Source organism: Pinus tabuliformis, chromosome 1_2 (genome assembly GCF_031772625.1).
Source record: "Pinus tabuliformis cultivar Carrire ecotype Pingquan chromosome 1_2, CPIR1, whole genome shotgun sequence".
NCBI classification, from domain to species: domain Eukaryota; kingdom Viridiplantae; phylum Streptophyta; class Pinopsida; order Pinales; family Pinaceae; genus Pinus; species Pinus tabuliformis.
In genome coordinates, this window is record NC_142298.1 from 876,529,122 (window position 1) to 876,544,331 (window position 15,210).

Below are 15,210 nucleotides of genomic sequence, written 5' to 3' on the forward strand. Positions count from 1 at the left end.
CGATGGAGACAAAGAAACTGGGGTATCTACTTCAGGATATGCTATGAGTCTTGGATCGCGAGCTGTCTCCTAGAGATCATGCAAAAAATCAGTTCCAGCAGATTCCACAACAGAAGCAGAATACGTGGCAGCAGTTGAAGCAACAAAAGAAATTGTGTGGCTTAGGAAAATTCTTGAAGATTTGCAGGTAAAACAAGTACAATCAACTCCACTCATGATTGAAAACACCTCTGCAATAAAGTTGGCCAAGAACCCAAAATTCCATGATCGAACAAAGCACATTAATACTAAATATCATCTGATCCGACATCATGTTGAGGCCAAAACAATCCATCTCCGTCATTGTTCCACAAATGAGCAAATTGCAGACATCTTCACCAAAGATCTTGGAAGGTAAAAGCTTGAAATATTAAGAATGATGCTTGGACTCACCAACATCCCTTCAGATTAGGGGGGGAATGTTGACACCTAATCCTCACGATTAGGTGAATTCATGTAAATAATTAATCAGGAATGTAGACAATCATCAGAAGATGAACTGAACTGTCACATCCTTTTGTATATAACAATAACATGCCTGATGGAATAAGATGAATTAGTTTTACTGTCTATTGGAGTTACTACCTGGCATGACATGCTATGAGAATATAATTCAAATTTAATTCATAGTTTAATTCAAGAAAAATTAAATTGTAATTTCTTATTTCCATTTGTCAATGCAAAGTCACTCGAGGATGTTAGGATATTCTGTCACATAGGAAATAGTTAAATATAACTTGATCTAGTGTATAGTTAGGTAAAGTGTGTTTATTTACTATGTGCTTTTTGTAACTTACAATCTGATGGTCATGCTATGTTCTAGACATGAAGTTATCTGACGGTTCATTTTATCCTTTGTATTACCAACGTTTGATCCATGGATTAACACCCGTTTGGTCCATGATCTCTATATAAAGAGCATGGAGGGTCATTTGTAAGGTGACCATTCATGAGAGAAGCTTATCTCAATTTTCTTTCTTTTACATTAATAAATTTCCTAAAGTGGTCGCACTGGTTCAGGTCATGGATTGTTTCCCTCTTTGAGGGTTTTAACCATGTCAAGAATACTGGTGTACGGATCTTTGATCTATTTGCGAGAGGTTTCCTTTGGTGATCTATCTAAGGAACTTACCCTGTAAATTCCTACATGGTATCAGAGCTATTTGAGGTCCACATCTGTTGGTGATCCAAATGTGAAGCCGATACAACTACATTCGACTTTTGTTTCCTAGATCTACTATTTATGACCGCTTTCGGGCCAAGAGGAATGCTCTATTATGTTAGGATCATCTATTCCAGTGAGGAACACCTTTTGTTTCATGCGAAAATATTTCTGGTAGACCTAGCTACATAATTTTTAAGGTCTGGAGGTAAACAGTCTTTATTTGCAGCTACAGTTATTTATCTCTCTATTTTTTCAGTTTATAGTCCTCCATAATTTTATATTACTAGATCTATAACTTTCATTTTTTCTTATGCTCTTTTCCCCGTGACTTTGTGCAATTTGGGCAAACCAAAAACATAAAGAAATGATTTTTCTCATGTGTATTCTCTTTATGGTTGCACCTTAGTGTGATCTTCAAAAATTAGAAACATTGACGAAATATTTAGTTTCCAGCCAAATCTAACATTAAGCCGTAAGGCTTGGATTTATTTTTCATGTTCGTTTTGTGTTGTGTGGTTTTCTTGTTTTGTAGGAAAAAAGAGGTTTTCCAAGTAAGCACACACTAAAAACCCTTCCTCCTTTCCAAAAATTAGTAACCTTTTAAACTAAATCACTTGGTTCAAAGTTACTTAATGAGAATAGAGGTCTTTGGTTTAAGTCTTTCTTTTTGTTGAGTTACTTTTTCAAAAATCACATGTAAATTATGTTTTAAAGCTACCTTATGTAAAAATGTTCTCACCCGTTATAAAAGGGGAGTAACTTATAATTCCAAAGTCACTCTATCTTTTATTCAAGTTACAATTTAGTTGGTAGTTCAACAAGTACCATGGTAAAAGTGACTTTCACTTATTTATAAAAGTGGGTCACATCAAGTAATCTTTTTTTAAAAACTGAGCTAATTAGATTATGTTTGGAGGGGGGTGCAGGGGTGTTTAAATATAACATTATCATTCACTACCCAACATTCACGTAGTTTTTCGGCATCTTTAACAACTTTTATTCAAAGACATAACTTCTTCATCAGGAGTTGTTTTCTTTAATCGGCATAATTTTTCGAGATCTTTCCATTGGAACACTTAATTTCAGCATCTTCAGCTTCAGTTTCTTTTAAAATGGAAAGTCCATGCCTATCTATTGTTTCCAGCACCAACTAGTTCCAATGATTATCCTACATTATGGATTTACTTAGAAGTAAAGGTCTTTATAGAATAGCCTTAGGCCAAGAATATAAACCTAAAGATCAAGATAAGCTAGCCAAATGAGAAAATAATCAAGATCAAGCAAGTGGGTTGATATGGATGTCTATTTCTCCATACCTTAGATTCCATATCACGGAACTTGATATACCCTTGATTAAGAAGTGAAATAGCTCAATAAAATTTTTGGAATTAAAACTGAAATTAGAGCCCATCAACTCGAAAATGAGTTGCTTACTCTTGACCCCAATAATTTTTCCTCCATTGACGATTTTTTGTGCAAATCCAAAACCCTTAGAATTCTGTTGGAAGGTGCTAAGGTTAAGAAAGTAGATGGTAGCCTTATATATTCCATTCTTACTAAGTTAGGACGGGCCTACTCTATGTTTGTTTCCACCTTCCCTTTTACTAGAGAAGCCTTCATTTCTCAAGGACAAGACTACAAGTCCCGCTCTTTTGACGACTTTTGTGGTTCTTTAATAAGAGAACAAGAAAAAATCTTACATCTTGGTCTTCTTAATACTGGAAACTCTTCTAAGAAAGCCTTAATATCCCAACAACAACCAAATTCCAAGAATCCTAAGAATCATCATCCTAAAAAGAATGGTCCTAAACCAAAAAAGGGTCTTAAGAAATTTTAGTCTCAAAATGAAAAATCAATTCAACAAAATGATAAGGCAAATAAAAACAAAAGAAGACTGATAGACATTGAAAATTTTGTAATTGTGATGGCCACTTAGAATCCAAATTCTTTAAGAAGATGAAAGCCTTGGAAGTAGCAATGAAGAAGTATAACATCCATTTTGAGCACTCTTCAACTTCAACTTCATCTTCATCAATAACACTTTTTGCATTTGGTTGTCAAGCATCTCGGTATGCTTATGCACTAAATTCATCTTTTTCTTCTCATTCTGATGAGTGGATCATTGATTTCGGAGCTTCTTATCACATGGCCAAAAACAAAGCCATGTTTTCTTCTTTAAATAATTGTAACACCAAAAATATATATGTTGGTGATGACAAATCTCTTAGTGTTGTAGGGACTGGAGCTATTCCTCTAGAAAATGGTGAATTTAATGATGTATTATGTGTTCCTACCTTATCCTGCAACCTTCTATCTATATATCAGACAATTCATTCAGGTGAAGGTAAAATCGTTGAATTTTCACCTCATGATGTTGTAATTAAGGACCTAAGAGATCCTAGACAGATTTTAGCTACTAGCATTGCTGATGATTCTACAAGGTTGTATATGTTTAACAACTTTGGGTCATCAACTCTTCCCTCAATATTTGTTGCTCATAATGAGGAAGTGAGCAAACTTTGGCATGAGTGATTTGGTCACTTAAACTATCGCTCACTTCAAAATCTATGTAAAGAAAATATGGTGACAGGTCTTCCTATGGTATCTTACAGAGATGGTGTTTGTTCCAGATGTGTACTTGGAAAATATCATAGAGATAGTTTTGAAAAACGTGCCTCTTGGCATGCCTCAACACCTTTACAGCTTGTGCATAGTGATTTATGTGGTATACTTCCAGTTGTTTCATTCTCTGGCTACAAGTATTTATTAACTTTCATTGATGATTTCTCCAGGCGCACTTGGGTATACTTCTTAAAACTTAGTAGTGTATTCTTTAACATGTTCTTGGCCTTTAATGACTTTTTTGAGAAACAATATGGACATCAAAATCTTAAGCTAAGATCTGATAATGGTGGAGAATATGTTAACAAAAAAATCATCAACTTTTGCATTGAGAATGGAATTCAATTGAAACATTTTGTTCCATATACCCCACAAGAAAATGGTGTAGCTAAAAGTAATAATCACACCTTAAAAGAAATGGCTAATGTATGCTTCAATCTCAAGGACTTAGTCTTAAATTTTGGGCACAAGAAATTAACTGTGCAAATGACATAGTAAATCAGACTCCTACTAAGGTTTTAAAGAATATCACCCCAGAAGAAGCATGGAGCTCAATTAAACTAGATGTAAGTCACTTTCCTGTTTTTGGAAGTGAAGCATGGGCCCATATTCTAGATGAGAAACATTAAGCCTTAGAACATAAGAGTAAAAAATATATTTTTGTTAGATATTATGAAGATGTCAAAGGATATAAACTTATTCAAACTAAATCCAAAAATGTTGTCACTAGAAGAGATGTAAATTTTGCTGAAAATATATTAGCCTACAAGCCTAGTTAGGTGAATGTGACACCTCTCTCTATCCCTTCTCCTTCTGAAAACATTTCTTCTTCAATTGATGACAACGAGGATTACAATCCTCCCCCAACTTCTTGAGATCCTCCTTCAGCTCCTCAGGTTCCCAAATGGGTTTGTGCTACTCAGAATGCAACAGGTGATCTTGCAGGTGATCCTACAAGTCATCATCATACATGTTCTTATTTCGATAGAGCCTCTTCTTTACTGGCTCAAGCTTCAACGGATTATGATTCGGACACCTTTGCATAAGATTCAATCCATCTAGATTGGAATGCAACTATGAATGAATAATATCATTCACTATTGGCAAATGATACATGGGACCTTTCTCCTCTTCCAAAGGGATGAAAACTTCTTAGATGAAAATGGCTTTACAAAACCAAGTTTGGACCAGATGGAAAAGTTGATAAACATAAAGATCATCTTGTTGCTAAGGGTTTTTCACAATTTGAAGGCAATGACTATACTGAAGCCTTCTCCCCTATCGCCAAAATGAACTCTATCCGCCTTGTTCTTTCCCCCACTGCCTCTTTCAAATGGAAAGTCCATTAGATGGATGTTAGATCTACCTTCTTACATGGGGACTTGCATGAAGAAATCTATATGGAAAACCCTCCTAAATTTATACAAACAGACTACAGCCTTGTATGTGGGCTTAGGAAATCCCTTTATGGTCTCAAGCAAGCCCCTCAGACTTGGTATTCCAAAATGAATATATTTCTTTTAGATATTGGCTTTTCTAGGTGTCATTCTGACAATATTGTCTACATCAAGAAAGTAGGTAAGTATCTTATCATTCTTGTTCTTTATGTTGACGATCTTATCGTTACTGGTAGTGATCCAAAACTTATAAACCATCTAAATTCTAGCCTTAAAAAGCAGTTTGAAATGACAAACTTAGGACACTTACATTATTTTCTTGGTCTTTAAGTCTTGCAATCCTAATAAGGTATTTCCCTTTACCAGTCCAAGTATGCTTGTGATATTCTACGTCTCTTTCACAGGGAAGACTGTAAGTGAGACCCTTCTACCTTTCATTCTATAGCCAAACTTTCAGTCACTTGTACTTCCCATGAAGTTGATGCTACCTTATACTGCCAACTTGTTGGAAAAATTTTGTCTCTGACGCATACTCGTCTTGACCTTTCCTTTGTTGTTGGCCTTATTACTCGGTTTATTCAAAAGCAACATGAAAGTCATTGGAAAGAAGCTAAAATAATACTTTGTTATGTTTGAAGTATAATTTAGTTTTGGATTCATTACAATGTAGAAACATCTCCTCTATTGGTTGGTTTCACTGATTCCGATTGGGCTTTTAACCCTGATGATCGGAATTCTATTGCACGTTATGTCTTCACTCTTGGTTTTGGACCTATTACATGGGCTTGCAAGAAACAAAGTTCCATTTCTCTTTCTTCAACACAAGCAGAGTATCTTGGAACCATAGAAGCAAGTAAGGAATCCCTGTGGCTTTCTCAGATCCAGTCAAAGTTTTATTTTCAGCAACAATATCAGACTACACTTTGGTGTGATAATCAAAGTGCCATTCAGCAATGTAGACATCGAATCCAAGATCATCAGAGAAAACACATTGAAATACACATGAAATTCATTACAAAGCTCATTCATGACAGTGCCCTTGAAGTGCAATGTTTTTTGACTGATGATCAAGTTGTAGACATCTTTACAAAGGCTCTCATAGTGGTGAAGTTTAATCAACATGGGTTTACTCAACTTTGATTTATGGTTGGAGTTCAAGAATTTGTCACTAACGGGGGCCTCGAAGCCTCGAAAATCATTGCCTCAACACGGGGAAAAACCACCCGATCCAGACCTTGGTTGGCAACTCCTTTTCTGTTTGGAGTAGTGGCTTCGATTGGGGATAATGGGACGAGTTGCCCAATATATTAATGCTTGTGCTAATGGGGTGATGTATGATGTTTTAAAGTAATGTCTAAGCTAAAAGTAATCTAATATAAACTAGCCAATCGCAATGCATTTTATTCTAATTTAAGAACTATATAATTATAAATATACCTGGGATTAACTTGATGTATGTGATCTACAATAATTTCTAAAAGCAATTAGTAATAAAGATCATTCAATTGCGATTAGAAGTGAATTTATTTTAACAATAATAGTTTTTTATAAAAATTTATTTGAAACAATTGTGAAAGATATATAACATAAAGAGTTATTCATCTATTCTGCATAAAATAAAGAGCATCATCATACAGAAGTGCAATAATGATAATCAAAATTCAGAATTTCATACATAAACAATTTGAAAAGAAATGATTGATTAATACATAAGTAAAAAGGATTACGAGATAAAAGTACCATTTATAATACGTCATACTCATGTGTTTCAACAATATTAATCTATCTTCAATCCATTCAACATCATCTAGGAGTACAAAAGTGCAATTTCGGTAGAAGATGCTAAATCAGATAAGAAAAGATCTTGTTCCATATATTTCACAAGAACTTCCTCAAAGGGACAAAACTATATGTTTTGAGGATAGTTTCTGATAAAATTCTAGACCCCTCTGTAAATTCATGAGAGGGGCTTAAATACTAAAACTATAAAGCTAAAAATAGATTATTACAAAAATATTTGAGGAGGTTTAAATGACCTCCCTCAATTTGTGAAAAAATAAAATAAATAATGGAAATAAACAAGGTGACTAACTATCCTACATTTGATCCTTCAGATCACAAATATCCATCACGAGCTTCAGCTGTGTTGGTTGGGCAATTAAAGATTTCAACTGTCCATCGAATATGGCATTGGTCAGTGCTGGCGCCATTTTCTCAATGGAAGTAGTTAGGCATCACAGGATCATCCATTGGTTGTGGGGCTTGACCAATTGTTGCCAATATGCCTGCCAGTCTAACCTGGTCGTTTGCCTTATTACTTCTACCTTTTCTTCCATTACCTATTTCCATTGTTGTTCGAGATGTTTCACATTGGGAAGGAAACCTGGAATGGATTCTGCCAACTCAGAAATTAAATTTCTTTATGTGATTCTTCTAGCTTGGGGAGGTCAGCTTTTCTCCATCCTCTGTATTTTTCTCGGTGATGCAATTAGATAATTTTTTAAAGATCTCATCATATTCAACTCACATTTCTATGACTTGACTTGTTAGTTTATCACTTGTTTCGCAATAGGATTTACAATGTGAAATCTTCTGGCACAACAATTCTTTCTGATGCATCAATTGGGAGTTAAGACCAAGTGCTTTAGTAACAAACTGATCAATTTTTGTATCATCTTTATTCAGATCAGTTATTACTTGCACCTGTGCTTCCTTCTTGGTTAAGCTGGTTCGATGTTCTTGTGGAGTACCAAGGAAGGTATGTTTCGATGGTCATTTTGGTATCTTTTCATTAGAACTCAAAAGCCTTTTGCATGAGAAATCTAGATAATGATAAGAATTTATAACGAAACACGAGAGATTAATGAAAAGCACTGATAGTCGTCATTTCTATGTGTAGGAGGGAGGAAATACAGGAGGTGGCCATTCCAAAAGTAAAGACAAGGATGAGCTAACTACTGTCCCTTTGACGGAAGACCGGAAACGAACCAGATCACAACGAATCAACCCAAGAAAGGACGCGGAGATACCAGCACAAAACATAAAAAGAAAGAAGTAACGCAGTATTAATGATTTTGCAAATCCCTCAGGATCTGAGATCCTGAGGGATCGCTATTTTGCCTATTTTCTGTACCTAGATATCTCTGCCATCTTCCCTATAGAAGGGGTAGCACTGTTGGCTTCAGGGAGGATCTTTTGGGAGTGTAATTTCTTTTAAGGAAGATCAGGACTATGATCTTTATGTTCGGTTGAAGACTTGAGTTCCTGTAATTTTATTGCATGCTTTAATACAGACTTGTTCACTCTTTTATCTTTGAGCCTGGATCTATCTTAAGCGGTGTACCCCTGGAGGCTAAGGGCCCGGCCCTGGAGGACACTTGCTCTTGTATTATTATGCGTGGTTTCTGTGTGGTTTTTTCATAGACGTACTCTGGTAATCTGCTGTGTTTTGAGAATATTGTATTACATGCTCTGTTGTGATCAAGGCATTTCGTGTTCTTGAACTTTATATTGATGCTATGTTATTTTACCAATTCTTTAAGCATTGATTAATCCCTACAGGACACTGTTACTTTATTACAAAATTCTTCACGATTGTGTTTTGCATTATAACAAGTCATCTGGAAAGATCTATTTTACATGGGTATCGAATGTGACTATTCTTTATTATGAGATACAGTCGTATGTGTTTTAACAGAAGCAGATTAAGTATGGTGTGTTTCTAAGGTCCTATAGTATTGTTCCATCATATAAGATTGAGGGATTGGTGTTTTGATTGGCATGGTTAAATAGAGTTTCAGCTTAAAGAACTCAATTATTACTTATTTCGATTACTGTTCTCTTCTTGAACTGCTGTTCCATTTACCTGTTGTTCCATTTATTTGCCGTTCCATTTATTTGCTGTTCCATTTATTTGCTGTTCCATTTATTTGCTGTTCCATTTCAATTTGCTGTTCCATTTCCAGATTGCTAATTTGTTGTTTCTTGAGGACGGACTTAGGCTGTAGAGGACCCCAGCATCTGCTACTTGGTCCCCATACCTCTGATCTGCTCCCGTCAGCTATGAAAGGGATGTGTTATTGCTACCAAGCCCTTGGCTGATGTGCTGTTCCATTTCATTATCACTTCTTTTATCTGTTCTTTCATTTCTAATCATTAAGAACGATCCTAGGCTGTAGCGAGCCTAGCATCTGCTATTTGGCTCCCAGACCTCTGATCTATTCTCATCAGTTATGAAAAGGATGGGTTATTGCTACCGAACCTTTGGCTGATGCAATACTTGGTGTGATTTAGTCCTTTGAAGTAGTTAAGTTGTAGACTTGCATTAGTTTACTTTCGTAGTTGTAAATAGCTGTACTACAAGCATTACTCTGGCAAATGCTAGCCTCAGACTGAGACACCCTTTGAAATAAACAGACGATCCCGGATTGACATATTAATGTGAGATAACTAGAGGTGAAAGAGACCCTTTCTATAGCTCTACATTTTGGCGCCGTTGCTGGGGAAGGAGTGTAGCCATTTGTCTTTTTCAGAGTAGTGTACGAACCTGCTAGGGAAGAATTGGGTTTTGAAAACGGAAGGTAAGAACCTACGTACGGAGCATGTAAAAGCCCTACTCCTTTGCCCGCTTTCCTGCAGATTTGTTGTTATCTACTTAAAATTTAGTAGTTAAATTGAGTGCATGACTAAGCAGAAAAAGCTAGAGAAAAGTCCCAAACCGTTAGCGAAACCAGAAAAAGCTAAGGGACCGGTGACCCTTGGTCAATCGACATACATAGACGAAATCTATAAGAAAGCCGAATCTCAGCCTTTAGTAGAACCCAGGAAAGTTACTTCCAAACAACCTACTAGTTCCCTTCAGGCCTCAGGCTCATCATCTGAAGCCTTTGCTGAGGTGCATAGTCAGACTGACGAACAAGACTTTCAAGAAATTGAAAATTCTATTCCAGAACGACTGCAGGAAGGGAATCTAAGCAATCCTTGTGAAGGAGAAGGAGAAATAGGGGAAATTGGGGAGCCAAGATCTCCTCCTAGGATAATTCAGCCATTAAATAGTCTAGACAAAGGGAGCGCGGTAAAAATTATTATTGAAGACACCCTATTTCCTCAGACAAAAATTCCAGATAGAGGAAGTGCTATTAAAACTGTTCCTGTTCCTCCTCAACCTAGGAATACCCTCTTAGATCTTCCGGAAGGTTATTGGCATATATTTGACCCAATGGCTCAAAATCCGCCAAACACCCAAACCTCTATATTACAATACCCCATAGTGGATTCCGCAGCAAATGCTCCTATGAAAGCAATCCCCCTTCAACACATTCCTACATTTCACGGACTTACATCAGAGGACCCCGATGCATTCTTATTTGAATTTGATGTGCTATGCAAGGGATATGATTACACCACTGACCCCCAGAAATTAAAATTGTTCCCCTCCACTTTGAAAGGGGCAGCTTTAAGATGGTTTATGGGTTTAGGTGGTGGAGTTATAAATAAGTGGGAACAAATGAAAGAATCTTTCCTAAAGAAATATCAAGATTACTGTACGTCTAGAGAACTGAAAGATGAAATATTTCAGATGATAGCTAGACCAAATGAAACATTAGAAGAATACGTGGAATGTTTCCAGTATAATCTGCAAAGATCCCCTTATGCATCGTTGCCCTTGCCTGATAACGTGTTGAAAACAGCATTAATAAGGGGCATGAAAGAACAATGGATTGAAACATTAAACATTATGGGGAAAGGGGATATATATCAGGAAAGTTTTGCTGACATAATTGATTTATGTATCAGGAGTTCGAGAGGCAGTACACGAATCAAACCAGCAGAACATGATCGATTTGCACGGGAAAATAAAATTTCATCAAAAGGAGTAACATGTGTGGAAATTGGGAATTTACTTGAAAATTTTAAAACTGATATACTAGGAACACTGACTACACAATTGGACGTTTTGCAGGCTAAGCAGAAACAAATGGAGGCAGAACAGAATTTAGCAATTTTCTGCCCCAGATGCAGGAAGAAGCATAGCCATAAGGAATGCCCACTAAATACAGTTCAAACATGCGCCATTTTCACAAGGGATCACTCTACAGAAAATTGTCCATCATTACTTGGACTGAAAGCGGTATATAAGGAAGCGGAAGAAGAACCAGAAGCAGTGTATCTACTGAGCCAGCGTCGTCAGTGGCAGCCGCGACAAACTGGTATGTTTTCAGACCCAGCTTCTTCTTTTCAGTATACGCAATACAATACTCAACAGTATAATACATGGCAAAGTCAGTTTCAACCCCCATTTCCAAATTGGTCATCACAGTCATACCCTTCTGCAAACCCGTGGCTAAATCAGACAAGCCAATCTGGCTGGTCGAATCCTCCTTATCCCCCACCATACTAGCAAAACAACCCTTATCCACCGCAATGGACTCCCCCCACTTCACAAAGTTCAAGCTGGCAGAATAACTGGCAGAGACCAACACAGCATCCAGTAGGAAACATTCCTTTCCCTCAACCTACACTACCAGCTTTACAGCAAAACCCCCAATCTAATCTCAGACCCCAACTCCCAGCCCAGCCCAATCCCAATCCAAATAACAGACCAGTCCAAGCACTCCAAATTCTAGAAACACCAGAAGAAGGACCCGATCTGAGGGAGTGCAATGATCTGCAGTTAAGATCTGGGCGTATCATTCAAACATAGGGAAACAAAACAGTTCACATTGAAGATCAATTACCTAGAGAACAGCTGTCACAAGAAGAGGATAAAAACATGCAACAAACTCAGAATCAAGTAACTACATCCTCTCCCCCGTTCCTAGAACGTTTAGTCATACCTCGACCTATACAGCAACCTAATTTTGACATTCTCGGAGAATTACAAAATTTGTACATAAAAATCCCGTTCCTTCAGGCCATTCAGGACATCCCAATATACGCTAAAACTATTAAGGAACTATGCATAAAAAGACCAAGAAGGAATGTAATAGATAATCCAAGAGTTCAAGTAGTCGGCACTTTATCTGACCTATTATCAGGAAAGGAAACACCTATTAAGTATGAAGACCCAGGAAACCCAATAGTAACTGTTCAAATTTATGGCCAAACCTTAACCAATGCCTTGGTTGATCTTGGAGCTGCAATCAATATATTGACCACCTCCACTTGCCAAAAGTTAGGAATTACATCTGCAGAACCTACTTCAACTTTGCTGGAATTGGCTGATCGATCTGTGGTCAGGCCAGAAGGCATATTGCATGATGTTATGGTCTCAGTGGATTCCTGGGAATACCCAACTGATTTTCTGATAATAAATCCTAAAACCCGACTAGATGGACATCCATTGATCTTAGGAAGGCCTTGGCTCGCTACCGCTGATGCCTACATCGGCTGTTGACAAGGAAACATGATCATAACTAAGGGGGCAGATATTAAAAACTTAGTACTATATCCCCCAGCGCAGCCAAGCATCACAATAGTCAAAACTAATAGGCACCCTGTATCATATCTTACTGACAACATTAGATCTCCATTAACTATACAAGAAGTGCTAGAGTTCAAAAATCAAACAGAAGATGATGCCATCAGTAATTTTATTAGTCAAACTGAACTCACATCTCGTACCCAGTGTCATACGATAAAAGCAGCATTTGATAACGAAGTAGAGGAGGAACCTCTGAAAGATGTGCAGGACCATACAATCCCTGTCACGTTAGTTGCACATAGTAAAATAGTGGAAATCGAACCTAGGAAGACCTTAAACATTAATGCCAACCTTATACCGGAACAAGAAACAAAACTCATCCATGTTTTAACAAAATATAAAAATGCATTTGCATGGGATTACCCCGATATGAAAGGAATTGATCCTCAATTGTGTACACACCACATCTACATAGAGAATGATGCAAAACCTGTTAGACAACCTCAGAGAAGATTAAATCCTCATCTAAAAGAAGTAGTAAAAGCTGAGCTCCAAAAACTTTTAGATGTTAACTTTATCTACCCTATCTCTGATAGTAAGTGGGACTCCCCGCTTGTGGTGGTACCGAAAAAGAATGGGAAGTGGAGAATCTGCATGGACTATAGAGAACTAAATAAGGCAATGCAGAAAGATCACTTTCCTCTCCCATTCATCGATCAAGTATTGGACACTTTGGCAGGCAAGAAATTCTTTTCTTTTCTTGATGGCTTCAGTGGGTATAACCAAATACAGATTGCCCCTGAAGATCAGGATAAAACTACTTTTACTTGTCCTTGGGGAACATTTGCCTACCGAGTTTTACCTTTTGGTTTATGTAATGCCCCTGCCACATTCCAAAGGGTTATTCTTAGCATATTTGCAGATCTAATAAATGAAGGATTGGAAGTATATATGGATGATTTCACTCGATACGGAGAAGAGTTTGATCCAGCATTGGAAACTCTAGAAAAAGTCCTACAACGCTATATAGCTACCAAGCTTTGTCTAAGCCATGAAAAGTGCTACATGATGATGACAGAAGGACTTATTCTAGGGCACTATATTTCAGCAGCCGGCATACAGGTAGACCCAGCCAAAATCCAAATACTTTTGCTTATTCCTACTCCTACTACTCAAACAGAGGTACGTAGCTTTCTTGGATTCTCTGGTTATTACAGAAGATTTATAGAACATTATTCACGTATTGCTGCACCATTGTATGCACTAACTGGTAATTGATTTCCTTTGGACAGAGAAATGTGAACGTGCTTTCAATGACCTGAAAAAGCTTCTATCTACAGCCCCAGTCCTTCGCGGACAAAACTGGGATTTGCCATTTCAGATATCATCCGATGCCTCAAATACAGCCATTGGAGCGGTCCTTGGTCAGGGGGAGGATAGAAAACCATACGCCATTTATTACATTAGCAAAAATCTATCCCCTGCTGAATTAAATTATACTGTAACTGAAAAGGAATTTCTAGCTGTTATACATGCTATCAATAAATTCAGACATTACATCACTGGATATCCCGTTATCTTGTACACAGATCATTCTGCTATAAAGTATCTAGCAAATAAACTTGTCACAAATGGCAGAATAACTAGATGGCTGATTTTATTGCAGGAGTTTGACATTACAATCAAGGATCGACCTGGCAAAGAGAACCTGGTAGCTGATTTCCTCTCAAGAATGCCCAAACCAGTCGATGCAGCAACAATTGAAGATCAGTTTCCAGATGAGCATCTTTTTGCTGTTGCTGTTCAAACACCCTGGTATGCTGATGTCGCCAATTACCTAGCAGTAGGTAAGTTACCAAAACATCTAACCCCTAATGAGCGAAAACAAATTGTCCAGCAAAGTACCAGATTTTCCTGGATTGGGGGCTATTTGTTTCACACTGGGGCAGACATGCAAATCAGGAGGTGCGTTTGACAAGATGAAATCTTTGATATATTGAAAGCATGCCATGACCAACCATGTGGTGGACATTTTGCTGATCGCAGGACTGCACATAAAGTATTACATACAGGGTATTATTGGCCCACAATTTTTAAAGATGCAAAGAAATTTGTCCAAGCATGTGATAGTTTCTAGAGGGCGGACGCCCCAGTCACTCAGATGAGATGCCCTTGAAACCATAGCTAGTCATCGACCATTTGAGTGATGGGCCCTTGATTTCATGGGGCCAATCAACCCACCATCAAACCAGAAAACATACATTCTAGTGGCAACAGAATATGTCACTAAATGGGTTGTAGCGGAAGCCTTGCCTAGGGCTACAGAAGAATTTGTTATACAGTTCCTGCTCCATCTATTTGTGCGCTATGGCCTCCCTAGAGAGATAATCACAGATGGAGGGCCACAATTTGCTGGAAACAGAATAGCGACAACACTCAACAATTATCATGTTCAGCATAAAATGACCACCCCATATCACCCACAGGCAAATGGGCAAGTAGAAAGCAACAACAAGATAATAGAAACAATTCTAACCAAAACAGTTGCATCACATAGACGCGAT